Source organism: Triticum urartu, chromosome 4 (genome assembly GCF_003073215.2).
Source record: "Triticum urartu cultivar G1812 chromosome 4, Tu2.1, whole genome shotgun sequence".
Lineage (NCBI taxonomy): Eukaryota > Viridiplantae > Streptophyta > Magnoliopsida > Poales > Poaceae > Triticum > Triticum urartu.
The window spans coordinates 515,407,725-515,419,262 of record NC_053025.1 but is presented as its reverse complement, the minus strand read 5'-3'; positions in this window follow the sequence as shown (position 1 = coordinate 515,419,262).

Sequence of the window (11,538 nt, the reverse complement as noted above, 5' to 3'; positions counted from 1 at the left end):
GCTGCTATGTCTAAATATTGGTGGGGCGATGATGATCTTAAAAAACATATGCGTTGATTTGCATGGTAGAAAATATGTGTCCTGGAAGAGAGGGGAGGTATGGCACTTCTAGCTAAACAATGTTGGAGACTTTTGACTGAACTAGAATCACTTTGTGCTAGAGTTTTGAAAGCCAAGTACTTCTCTGATGGCGACCTTCTTAACTGCAATCTTAAGAAGGGTAGTCCTTACACATGGCAGGGTCTATGGAGTGGAATTCAAACTTTTAAAAAAGGGCATATATCGAGGGTAGGGGACGACTCTCCAATAAATATATGGGAGGATCCATGAATCCCAAGTAGTCCTACAAGGAGAGTAATGACACCGAGAGGCAATATTGTTATCACAAGAGTTTCTGAATTAATAGATGAAGAGAATAGAGTTTGGGATGAGCAGTTGCTTAATGAATTGTTTTGGCCTATTGATGTGCAAAGTATTCTGAACATTCCCTTGGCCCTGGGAATGATGAGTGATTTTGTCTCTTGGCACGTCAATAAGAATGGTATTTTCTCTGTAAGGTCAGCTTATTATGAAGAATGGGAACACCAGCACGGACGAAAGTTGAGAATGACAAACTCAGTTCAATCCTCAAGTACTAGTCCTATTTGGAGAACCATTTGGAAATTATGTGTGCCTGCCAAGATAAAAATTCATGTGTGGAGAGCTTTACTTGGAGCTATCCCTTGCATGGGGGTTCTAGCTAACAGACATATGATTACTAGCTCGCAGTGTCCTCTCTGTACTGCTGATTGTGAAAGTATCAAACATGCCCTCTTCTTATGCCCTAGGGTTCCGGAAGTGTGGTGCATCCTGGGGCTGGGGAGATATGGTAATTGAAGTATGTGCTGCTGCAGATTGTGAAGGAGGCTCGGCGCTAGCTGATTTATTTTTATCCAGGAGCATTTTGCATCCTTCGATGTCAAGGGTCCAACGTAATGAACTAGTGGCCACTACTATGTGGTACGTGTGGTGGGAACGACGTCGCTACGTTCATGAGGATCTCCTACAGGACCCAGCCAGATCAGCATAGGCCATTGCTGCATTAGCAAAGAATTTAATGAGAGCAAGAGAAAAGAAGGCGAGGATTAGGAGACATGGCTGGGAGAAGCCACCTGAAGGCACTGTGAAACTTAATATAGATGATGGTTTTGATCTGGATAGTGGCTCGGGGAGTACAGGGGCAATATTACTTGATGACATGGGAATTTTCATGGCTGCTTCATGCGGTGATATTTCCTTTGTGGAGGACGTGACGACGGCGGAAGCAAGGGCCCTGAGAGATGGGCTGCTGCTAGCAAATGACCTGGGATGCAACAAACTATACGTCGAAGCGGATTGCATGGAGGTGATTGAGGTTATGCAGAGCGGTGGGAACTCCCTCGGACCGACGGCGGCCATATTTGAAGAGTGCTCTTTCTTAGCTCGTAATTTTAGTTTTATAGTATTTAATCATTGTCCTAGGGAAGCCAATATGGCGGTAGATGTATTGGCTAGGAACTTGGAGACATCTCGAACTATTGTTTGGAAGACCGAGCCTACAGGGTTTCTAGTGAATGTTTTATCGAACAATGTATCATTGTTTTCACATGAAATATAAACCGTCATGATGGCTTTTGATGACCCACAAGTATAGGGGATCTATCGTAGTCCTTTCGATAAGTAAGAGTGTCAAACCCAATGAGGAGCAGAAGGACATGATAAGCGGTTTTCAGCAAGGTATTCTCTGCAAGCATTGAAATAATAGGTAACAGATAGTTTTGTGATAGGATAATTTGTAACGAGTAACAAGTAACAAAAGTAAATAAAGTGCAGCAAGGTGGCCCAATCCTTTTTGTAGCAAAGGACAAGCCTGGACAAACTCTTATATGAGAAAAGCGCTCCCGAGGACACATGGGAATATCGTCAAGCTAGTTTTCATCACGTTCATATGATTCGTGTTCGGTACTTTGATAATTTGGTATGTGGGTGGACCGGTGCTTGGGTGATGTCCTTACTTGGACAAGCATCCCACTTATGATTAACCTCTATTGCAAGCATCCGCAACTACAACAAAAGTATTAAGGTAAACCTAACCATAGCATGAAACATATGGATCCAAATCAGCCCCTTACGAAGCAACGCATAAACTAGGGTTTAAACTTCTGTCACTCTAGCAACCCATCATCTACTTATTGTTGGGGAACGTAGCATAAATTCAAAATTTTCCTACGTGTCACCAAGATCTATCTATGGAGTCATCTAGCAACGAGGGAGGAGTGGATCTACATACCCTTGTAGATCGCGCGCGGAAGCGTTCAAGAGAACGGGGTTGATGGAGTCGTACTCGTCGTGATCCAAATCACCGATGATCCTAGCGCCGAACGGACGGCACCTCCGTGTTCAACACACGTACGGAGCAGCGACGTCTCCTCCTTCTTGATCCAGCAAGGGGGAGGAGAGGTTGATGGAGATCCAGCAGCACGACGGCGTGGTGGTGGAAGTAGCGGGATTCCAACAGGGCTTCGCCAAGCGCTGCGGGAGGAGGGAGATGTGTCATGGGAGGGAGAGGGAGGCGCCAGGGCTTAGGTGCGGCTGCCCTCCCTTCCCCCCACTATATATAGGGCCAAGGGAGAGGGGGGGCGCAGCCTTGGCCCTTCCTCTAAGGAAGGGTGCGGCCAGGGAGGAGTCCATCCTCCCCAAGGCACCTAGGAGGTGCCTTCCCCTTTTAGGACTCTTTCTTTCCCTTATCTCTTGGCGCATGGGCCTCTTGGGGCTGGTGCCCTTGGCCCATATAGGCCAAGGCGCACACCCCTACAGCCCATGTGGCCCCCCGGGGCAGGTGGACCCCCGGACCCCTTTCGGCACTCCCGGTACAATACCGATAATGCGCGAAACTTTTCCGGCGACCAAAACAAGACTTCCCATATATAAATCTTTACCTCCGGACCATTCCGGAACTCCTCGTGACGTCCGGGATCTCATCCGGGACTCCGAACAACTTTCGGGTTACCGCATACTAATATCTCTATAACCCTAGCGTCACCGAACCTTAAGTGTGTAGACCCTACGGGTTCGGGAGACATGCAGACATGACCGAGATGACTCTCCGGTCAATAACCAACAGCGGGATCTGGATACCCATGTTGGCTCCCACATGTTCCATGATGATCTCATCAGATGAACCACGATGTCAAGGACTTAATCAATCCCGTATACAATTCCCTTTGTCTAGCGGTACGATACTTGCCCGAGATTCGATTGTCGGTATCCCGATACCTTGTTCAATCTCGTTACCGGCAAGTCTCTTTACTCGTTTCGTAACACATCATCCCGTGATCAACTCCTTGATCACATTGTGCACATTATGATGATGTCCTACCGAGTGGGCCCAGAGATACCTCTCCGTTTACACGGAGTGACAAATCCCAGTCTCGATTCGTGCCAACCCAACAGACACTTTCGGAGATACTAGTGTACCTTTATAGCCACCCAGTTACGTTGTGACGTTTGGCACACCCAAAGCACTCCTATAGTATCCGGGAGTTGCACAATCTCATGGTCTAAGGAAATGATACTTGACATTAGAAAAGCTTTAGCATACGAACTACATGATCTTGTGCTAGGCTTAGGATTGGGTCTTTGTCCATCACATCATTCTCCTAATGATGTGATCCCATTATCAATGACATCCAATGTCCATGGTCAGGAAACCGTAACCATCTATTGATCAACGAGCTAGTCAACTAGAGGCTTACTAGGGACATGGTGTTGTCTATGTATCCACACATGTATCTGAGTTTCCTATCAATACAATTCTAGCATGGATAATAAACGATTATCATGAACAAGGAAATATAATAATAACTAATTTATTATTGCCTCTAGGGCATATTTCCAACACTTATTACTTCCCAATGCCTTCCTCTAGGCCCAAATAATGGTGAAGTGTCATGTAGTCAACGTTCACATAACACCATTAGAGGAGAGACAACATACATCTCGTCAAAATATCGAACGAATACCAAATTCACATGACTACTAATAGCAAGACTTCTCCCATGTCTTCGGAAACAAACGTAACTGCTCACAAAGCATATTCATGTTCATAATCAGAGGGGTATTAATATGCATATAGGATCTGAACATATGATCTTCCAGCAAATAAACCTACTAGCATCAACTACAAGGAGTAATCAACACTACTGGCAACCCACAGGTACCAATCCCAGACTTGGAGACAAGAATTGGATACAAGAGATGAACTAGGGTTTGAGAGGAGATGGTGATGGTGAAGATGTTGATGGAGATTGACCCCCTCCCGATGAGATGATCGTTGGTGATGACGATGGCGATGATTTCCCCCTCCCGAAGGGAAGTTTCCCCGGCAGAACAGCTCCGCCAAAGCCCTAGATTGGTTCCGCCAAGGTTCCGCCTCGTGGCGGCGGAGTCTTGTCCGGAAAGATGGCTTATGATTTTTTCCTCATCGAAAGACTCCATATAGCAGAAGATGGTCATCGGAGGGCCACCAGGGGGGCCACGAGGTAGGGGGTCGCGCCTAGGGGGATAGGGCGCGCCCCCCACCCTCGTGGGCAGGGTGTGGCCCCCCTGGTGAACTTCTTGCGCTCAGTATTTTTTATATATTCTGAAAATGACTTCCGTGAAGTTTCAGGACTTTTGGAGCTGTGTAGAATAGGTCTCTAATATTTGCTCCTTTTCCAGCCCAGAATCCCAGTTGCCGGCATTCTCCCTCTTTATGTAAAGTTGTAAACCTTGTAAAATAAGAGAGAATAGGCATAAGTATTGTGACATAATGTGTAATAACAGCCCATAATGCAATAAATATCGATATAAAAGCATGATGCAAAATGGACGTATCAACTCCCCCAAGCTTAGACCTTGCTTGTCCTCAAGCGAAAGCCGAAATCGAAAAATATGTCCACATGTTTAGAGATAGAGGTGTCGATAAAAATAAAATACGGACATGAGGGCATCATGATCATTCTTAGAACAACAACTTATATAATTCTTGTCATATGATCTCTTATGCTAGAGTAACAATTCAATCACAATTTCAAGTATGAATCATAAACTTCATTGAAAACTAACAAACTATAATCGCGGTCATTGGAGCAATTGCAATTTATCATAACATAGGAAAGAGTCAATATAAGAGCTTTTCAGCAAGTCCACATACTCAACTATCATATAGTCTTTCACAATTGCTAACACTCACGCAATACTTATGGGTATGGAGTTTTAATCGGACACAGAGAAAGATAGGGGCTTATAGTTTTGCCTCCCAACGTTTTACCTCAAGGTTAATGTCAACAATAATAGTTCATGAAAACTCACATCCAATTAGCCATATATACCAGGATCTTTCCAACATGTTGTGCTTGCCAAAAGATAAAATTTAAAAAAGGAAGGGTGAAGATCACCATGACTCTTATGCAAGGTAGGAGATAAAAGTAAAAGATAGGCCCTTCGCAGAGGGAAGCAGAGGTTGTCATGCGCTTTTATGGTTGGATGCACAAAATCTTCATGTGAAAGAATGTCACTTTATATTGCCACTTGTGATATGGACCTTTATTATGCAGTCTGTCGCTTTTATTTCTTCCATATCACACGATCGTATAAAGCTTATTTTCTCCCACACTAATAAGTCGTACATATTTAGAGGGCAATTTTTATTGCTTGCACCGATGACAACTTACTTGGAGGATCTTACTCAATCCATAGGTAGGTATGGTGGACTCTCATGGCAAAACTGGTTTAAGGGTGTTTGGAAGCACAAGTAGTATCTCTACTTGGTGCAAAGAATTGGCTAGCATGAGAGGGAAAGGCAAGCTCAATCATGTTAGATGATCCATGACAATATAATTTATCTCAGATGTAAGAAAACATAATCCATTACGTTGTCTCCCTAAACGTCAACTCTTTAGCATGTCATATTTTAATGAGTGCTCACAATCATAAAAGATGTCCAAGATAGTATATTTATATGTGAAGACCTCTCTTTCTTTATTACTTCCTATTAATTGCAACGGTGACCAAAACTATGTTTGTCAACTCTCAACAACTTTTATTCATCGTACTTTTTATATGTGTGTTCATTACTCTCCATAAGATCCATATGATCTCTTTGTTTCTTTTTATTCTTTTCTCTTTTCTTTTATTCACTCAAGGATCATAGCAAAATAATCAAGCCCTTGACTCAACACTAATCTTTATTATATATAGCTCACGGACTCGATTACATAGACGGATCATAAAGCAAAACTCACAACTAGATCATACTAAGAACTTTTATTCTAGTAGATCAAAATATTATCAAAAGGATTGAACTAAGAAAAGCGGTAAAGATAAAAGTGATGGTGATACGATACCGGGGCACTCCCCCAAGCTTGGCAGTTGCCAAGGGGAGTGCCCATACCCGTGTGATTATGTCTCCTTTGTTGGTGAAGAAGGTGGAGGTGATGATGGATAGTCGCACATCGAGCGTAAGAGGTCCTCCAACTTGCGGATAATGCCCTTGAGTGCAACGATATGCTCCTTCAAAAAAATATTTTCACGTGTGAGATACTTGTTTTGTATACGAGCTAACTCAATCATCTTGAAAGCTTCGATCTCAGTTGGGGTAAGAAGATTGTGATCAAGTTGAAGGCTATCTTCTGCTGCAGGAGCTTGATCCTCCATGGCCTTCTTGATCCCTTCATCCTTGTTGATCTCCATGGGTTCTTCCCTCTTCAGCTCTATCTTCATTAGCCAAGCATCGTTGTCACCATTGTTGGAGGAGGGGGATGACATGATGCCTGGCCTTGACAAACCTGACAGGAAACAACTCGAAATAAGAACAAAGGATAATTGTGTGATACGGGAGTCAAAACCTCTGGGAGATCATATAATGAATTTTTACCGACCAAAATACGTAACGTGTAAGAAAACGGAGTCCGGAGAGCACACGAGGTGTCCACGAGGTAGGGGGCGCGCCCTCCACCCTCGTGGAGCCCTCGTGTCCTTCCCGAACTGCTTCTTATTTTTCTATTTTTCTAAATATTCCAAAACGGAAGAAAATTGCCATTAGAACTGTTTTGGAGTCGGTTTACTTACCGTACCACATACCTATTCCTTTTCGGAGTCTGAAACGTTCCGGAAAGTGTCCCTTATGTATTCCTCCGGGGTTACGGTTTCAATAACATTGATTTCAACATTTATAGGATTACCTGAGATATAATGTTTAATTCTTTGACCATTCACCACCTTCGGATTTGTGCCTTCGAAGTTGTTGATTTTTATGGCACCGGAACGATAGACCTCCTCGATAACGTAAGGACCTTCCCATTTAGAGAGAAGTTTTCTTGCAAAAAATCTTAAATGAGAGTTGTATAATAATACATAATCACCTACATTAAACTCACGCTTTTGTATTCTTTTGTCATGCCATCTTTTGACTTTTTCTTTAAACAACTTAGCATTCTCGTAGGCTTGGGTTCTCCATTCATCAAGTGAGCTAATGTCAAATAACCTCTTCTCACAGGCAAGTTTGAAATCATAGTTGAGCTCTTTAATAGCCCAATAAGCCTTATGTTCTAGTTCGAGAGGTAAGTAGTATGCTTTTCCATAAACCATTTTATACGGGGACATACCCATAGGATTTTTATATGCAGTTCTATAAGCCCATAATGCATCATCAAGTTTCTTGGACCAATTCTTTCTAGATCTATTAACAGTCTTTTGCAAAATTAATTTGAGTTCTCTATTACTCAATTCTACTTGACCATTAGACTGTGGGTGATAAGGAGAGGCAATTCTATGATTAATGTCATATTTAGCAAGCATTTTACAGAAAGCACCATGAATAAAATGTGAACCACCATCAGTCATTAAATATCTAGGGACTCCAAACCTTGGAAAAATAACTTCCTTAAGCATCTTAATAGAGGTGTTATGATCATCACTACTAGTTGGAATAGCTTCTACCCACTTAGTAACGTAATCAACAGCAACTGAAATATGTGTGTAACCGTTAGAGGCAGGAAAAGGTCCCATATAATCAAAGCCCCAAACATCAAATGGTTCAATAACAAGTGAATAATTCATAGGCATTTCTTGACGTCTACTAATATTACCAATTCTTTGACATTCATCACAAGATACAACAAACTTACGGGCATCCTTGAAGAGAGTAGGCCAATAAAAACCGGATTGCAATACCTTATGTGCAGTTCTATCTCCAGCGTGGTGTCTATCGGATTTCGGGTTCCGGCAGATCCTTGAGGTTCGAACACTGGGGTGCGCGCGGAGATCTCTCCCCTACCGATCTATTTCCAATCTCCTCGCGTGATCTAAGCTGGAAACAACAAACAACACAAGGGACACGAGGTTTATACTGGTTCGGGCCAGCGTTGTGGTGTAATACCTTACTCCAGTGTGTGGTGTGGTGGATTGCCTCAAGGGCTGATGATGAATAGTACAAGGGAAGAACAGCCTCGCGAGGGGTGTTCTTGAGCTGGTGTGATGAACTGCTTGGGTGAGTTCAGTCGCCTTTCTCTCTCTCTGCTAGGGCTCGATCAGATCTCTAGATGTCTCTGCTCTCTCCGTCCTTTTCTCTCCATGTCCCTCTTCCACTCTACGGTGGCTAGCTCTATTTATAGAGGCCCTGGGCCTCTCCCCAAATAATGAGCGGGAAGGACGCCAACAATTGGCTGTTTTGAAGGGGAACATCTAGTACAAGTTATCCTGACCAAAGGTGATCTTCGGCTGCCAAAAGCACTGGAGATGATGCCGTCTTGGGCTCCACGGTGACCTCCGTCCTGCCGCTCTGTTGGTCTTGGTCTCGTTGCACCGGAATGGTAACCTTTGCCCGATGCCTTGGCCTGTGCTTGCCCCCTTTGCACCAAAGGGGAAACAAGGACACTGCGCAGGCCGGCGCCCGCCTGGTCTCGATCGTCATGGCTTGCGTCACGGGCTCCTCGCGAGGTACCCCTGCCTTGATCTCTCTGCCTCCTCGCGAGCCTGCCTAATGAGGCTGCCTCTGAAGAAGCTTTCTGTCGTCCACCCCGCGAGGCTTGGCCCCTCGCGAGGGTCTTGAGATTGAGCTGATGAAGATGGGCCGCGCTGGGCCCCCACTTGAGCCATGCCGCAGGCAGGCAAGTCTGGGGACCCCGTTCCCATAACGCCGACAGTAGCCCCCGGGCCCAAGGCGCGCCCGGGCTTGGCCTGGCAGGGAAGCGAAGGGGCAAGCGCGAAGCGCCGTGGGCCCCAACAGCCTGCGGCCTTGGGCGCCGCGTGGCGATTGATTGGACGTGGGCGTCTGCGCTTCCCTACGACGCCTCGGCGGCCGCACGACTTGACAAGTCCCTGCATGCAGAGAGACCGGTCATGATTACCTGCGATCGTGGTGCTCGGCGGTTGGCCTCCTCCGGCTATAAGTACGGGGTTGCGTGAGCCCCTGCAGCCCATCCCTTCTTGCTGCTCCTTTTCTTCTTCTTGGCTACTCGCCATTCCCATGGCTCCAAAGAGATTTTTGGCCGCGGAGAAAGGAAAGGCCCGCCAGGCAGGGCCTGACTCCCCCCTGACCAAGCGCGGCTGAGGCCGCCCTCGCAAGTATTCCACGGTCCCCGTAGTGGCCTCCCGTGGCCATGGAGGCGGTTCCCTACGCGGTGGTGAGCGCCCGGCCACCGATGGGGGGCACGTCGTGGCTGCGTCCCCCCTAGGCCACGCTTTCGCTCTGCGGAGGTCCTGCCGGAGTTCGTCGTGTGGTCAGCGGACCCAACCAGCACCCGGCTCCAGCTCCCCCGTTTCTTCGTAGGTCATCTACCGGCCAGCGCCCGGTGCGGCTTCTGGCTCTAGGTAGACAACTGCTGCAGCAGGGCCTCCTGGGCTTTGCTGGAGGTCTCCGTTTCTGGGAATGGGGCCCTGACCCGCGGTTGGCAAACGTTTGCCCACGCATGCGGCCTGGGCCGGTAGTGCACCCTGCACTTCAAGGTCGATGGCGATGCCACCCTCTACGTGAGGGTGTTCGGGGAAGACGGTCGCCGTGCTGGGTGCTTCCCCGAAGACGACGACCGCGACCGCCTGCCCAGCCCCGGTACTGACCAGGATGAAGATGGCGACAGGCGTACAGGCGGCGGTGCTCGGGGTTCGCTGAGCTTCGGCGACTCCCTCTCAGGCAGAAGCTCCTCCAGCGGTGGCCGCGACCAGCCCCCACGCCGTCGCGCCCGCCTGGGTGAAGGTAGCGGGTCAGCCCGCCGTCGCGCCCCGGCGAAGCGAGAGGAGGGATCCGCCTGAGCCCCAGGAGCAGCTCGAACCTTCGCCGTGGGTTGGTGCAGGATGAATTGCGCCCATTTTGTTTTCCTTCTTTTCCTGCGCAGAAATAGAAGGTAGTATAGGGCCCTGCGGGGGCGTGTTAGAATTGCTGCTGTTAACCATCATGCTGCTTCCGCTATTTCTGCGCTGTGTTCCCGCGCCGTGCACCCATGTGCGGGAATTATTTTAGCTCGGTGGGGCTTGACGTGGTCCTCGCCTCCCGAGGCCGTGGCCTCGCCGTGCGCTTTGTGCCCTGCAAGGATCAGTAGGAGGGGTAACTTTTGGTCTTGGTTGTGGGGGCGATCGGCCCAGATCCTGCGCTCGTGTCGCGATGCCCGTGAGGCACGGACTGGGAGGGGTGCTCCCGTGGAGGACTCGGACAGGAAAGCTCCAAACGATTGGGGCAGAAAACACTCGCGAGGGCGCCCGCGAACCTCCCTCGCGAGACTTGTGCGAGAGAAAACGAGGCAAGCGAGTGGAAAAGACAAAGAGTCACAAGCCAGGAACGTCAATAGCTTCAATAAAACTTCAAACAGGAATAAACAAGCCAACTGCAGAAAGCAAATGAAAAGGCCATGTCCGGCACCTATTCTAGTCTTCGACGTCTTCTCACTAGCGCGGAGCTAAGTGCTGCCACTGGGCGTGGGAGGGAGCCCCCGAGGCCCGAGGGCGGCACTCCGGAGACTCCGGGGCGTGTACAGCCCCACTCATTATTACGTGAGAGTGTCACGGGAGGCGAGCTTCACAAGCATTGGCCATCTTCACAGGCACCGGGCCTTTCCCGAAATGCGGCAGCTTCATAGGCATTTGCCTTCTTCACAGGCACCGGGCCTTTTCCAAAACACGACAGCTTCACAGGCATTTGCCTTCTTCACAGGCACCGGGCCTTTCCCAAAACACGGCAACTTCATAGGCATTTGCCTTCTTCACAGGCACTCGGCCTTTCCCAAAACACGGCAGCTTCACAGGCATTTGCCTTCTTCACAGGCACTGGGCCTTTCCTAGGTGCTAGGCCTCGCTCAGGGATAGAACCTCCGGAGATGTTGAATGGTCCACGCGTTCTGGATGGGTACCCCCTCCGTGGTCTCCAAGCGCGCGGAGCCAGGCCTGGAGACATGAAAAACCTTGAATGGGCCCTCCCACATGGGAGAGAGCTTGTGCAGCCCCTCCCTGGAGAGAACCCGTCTGAGTACGAGATCCCCTACCTCAAGA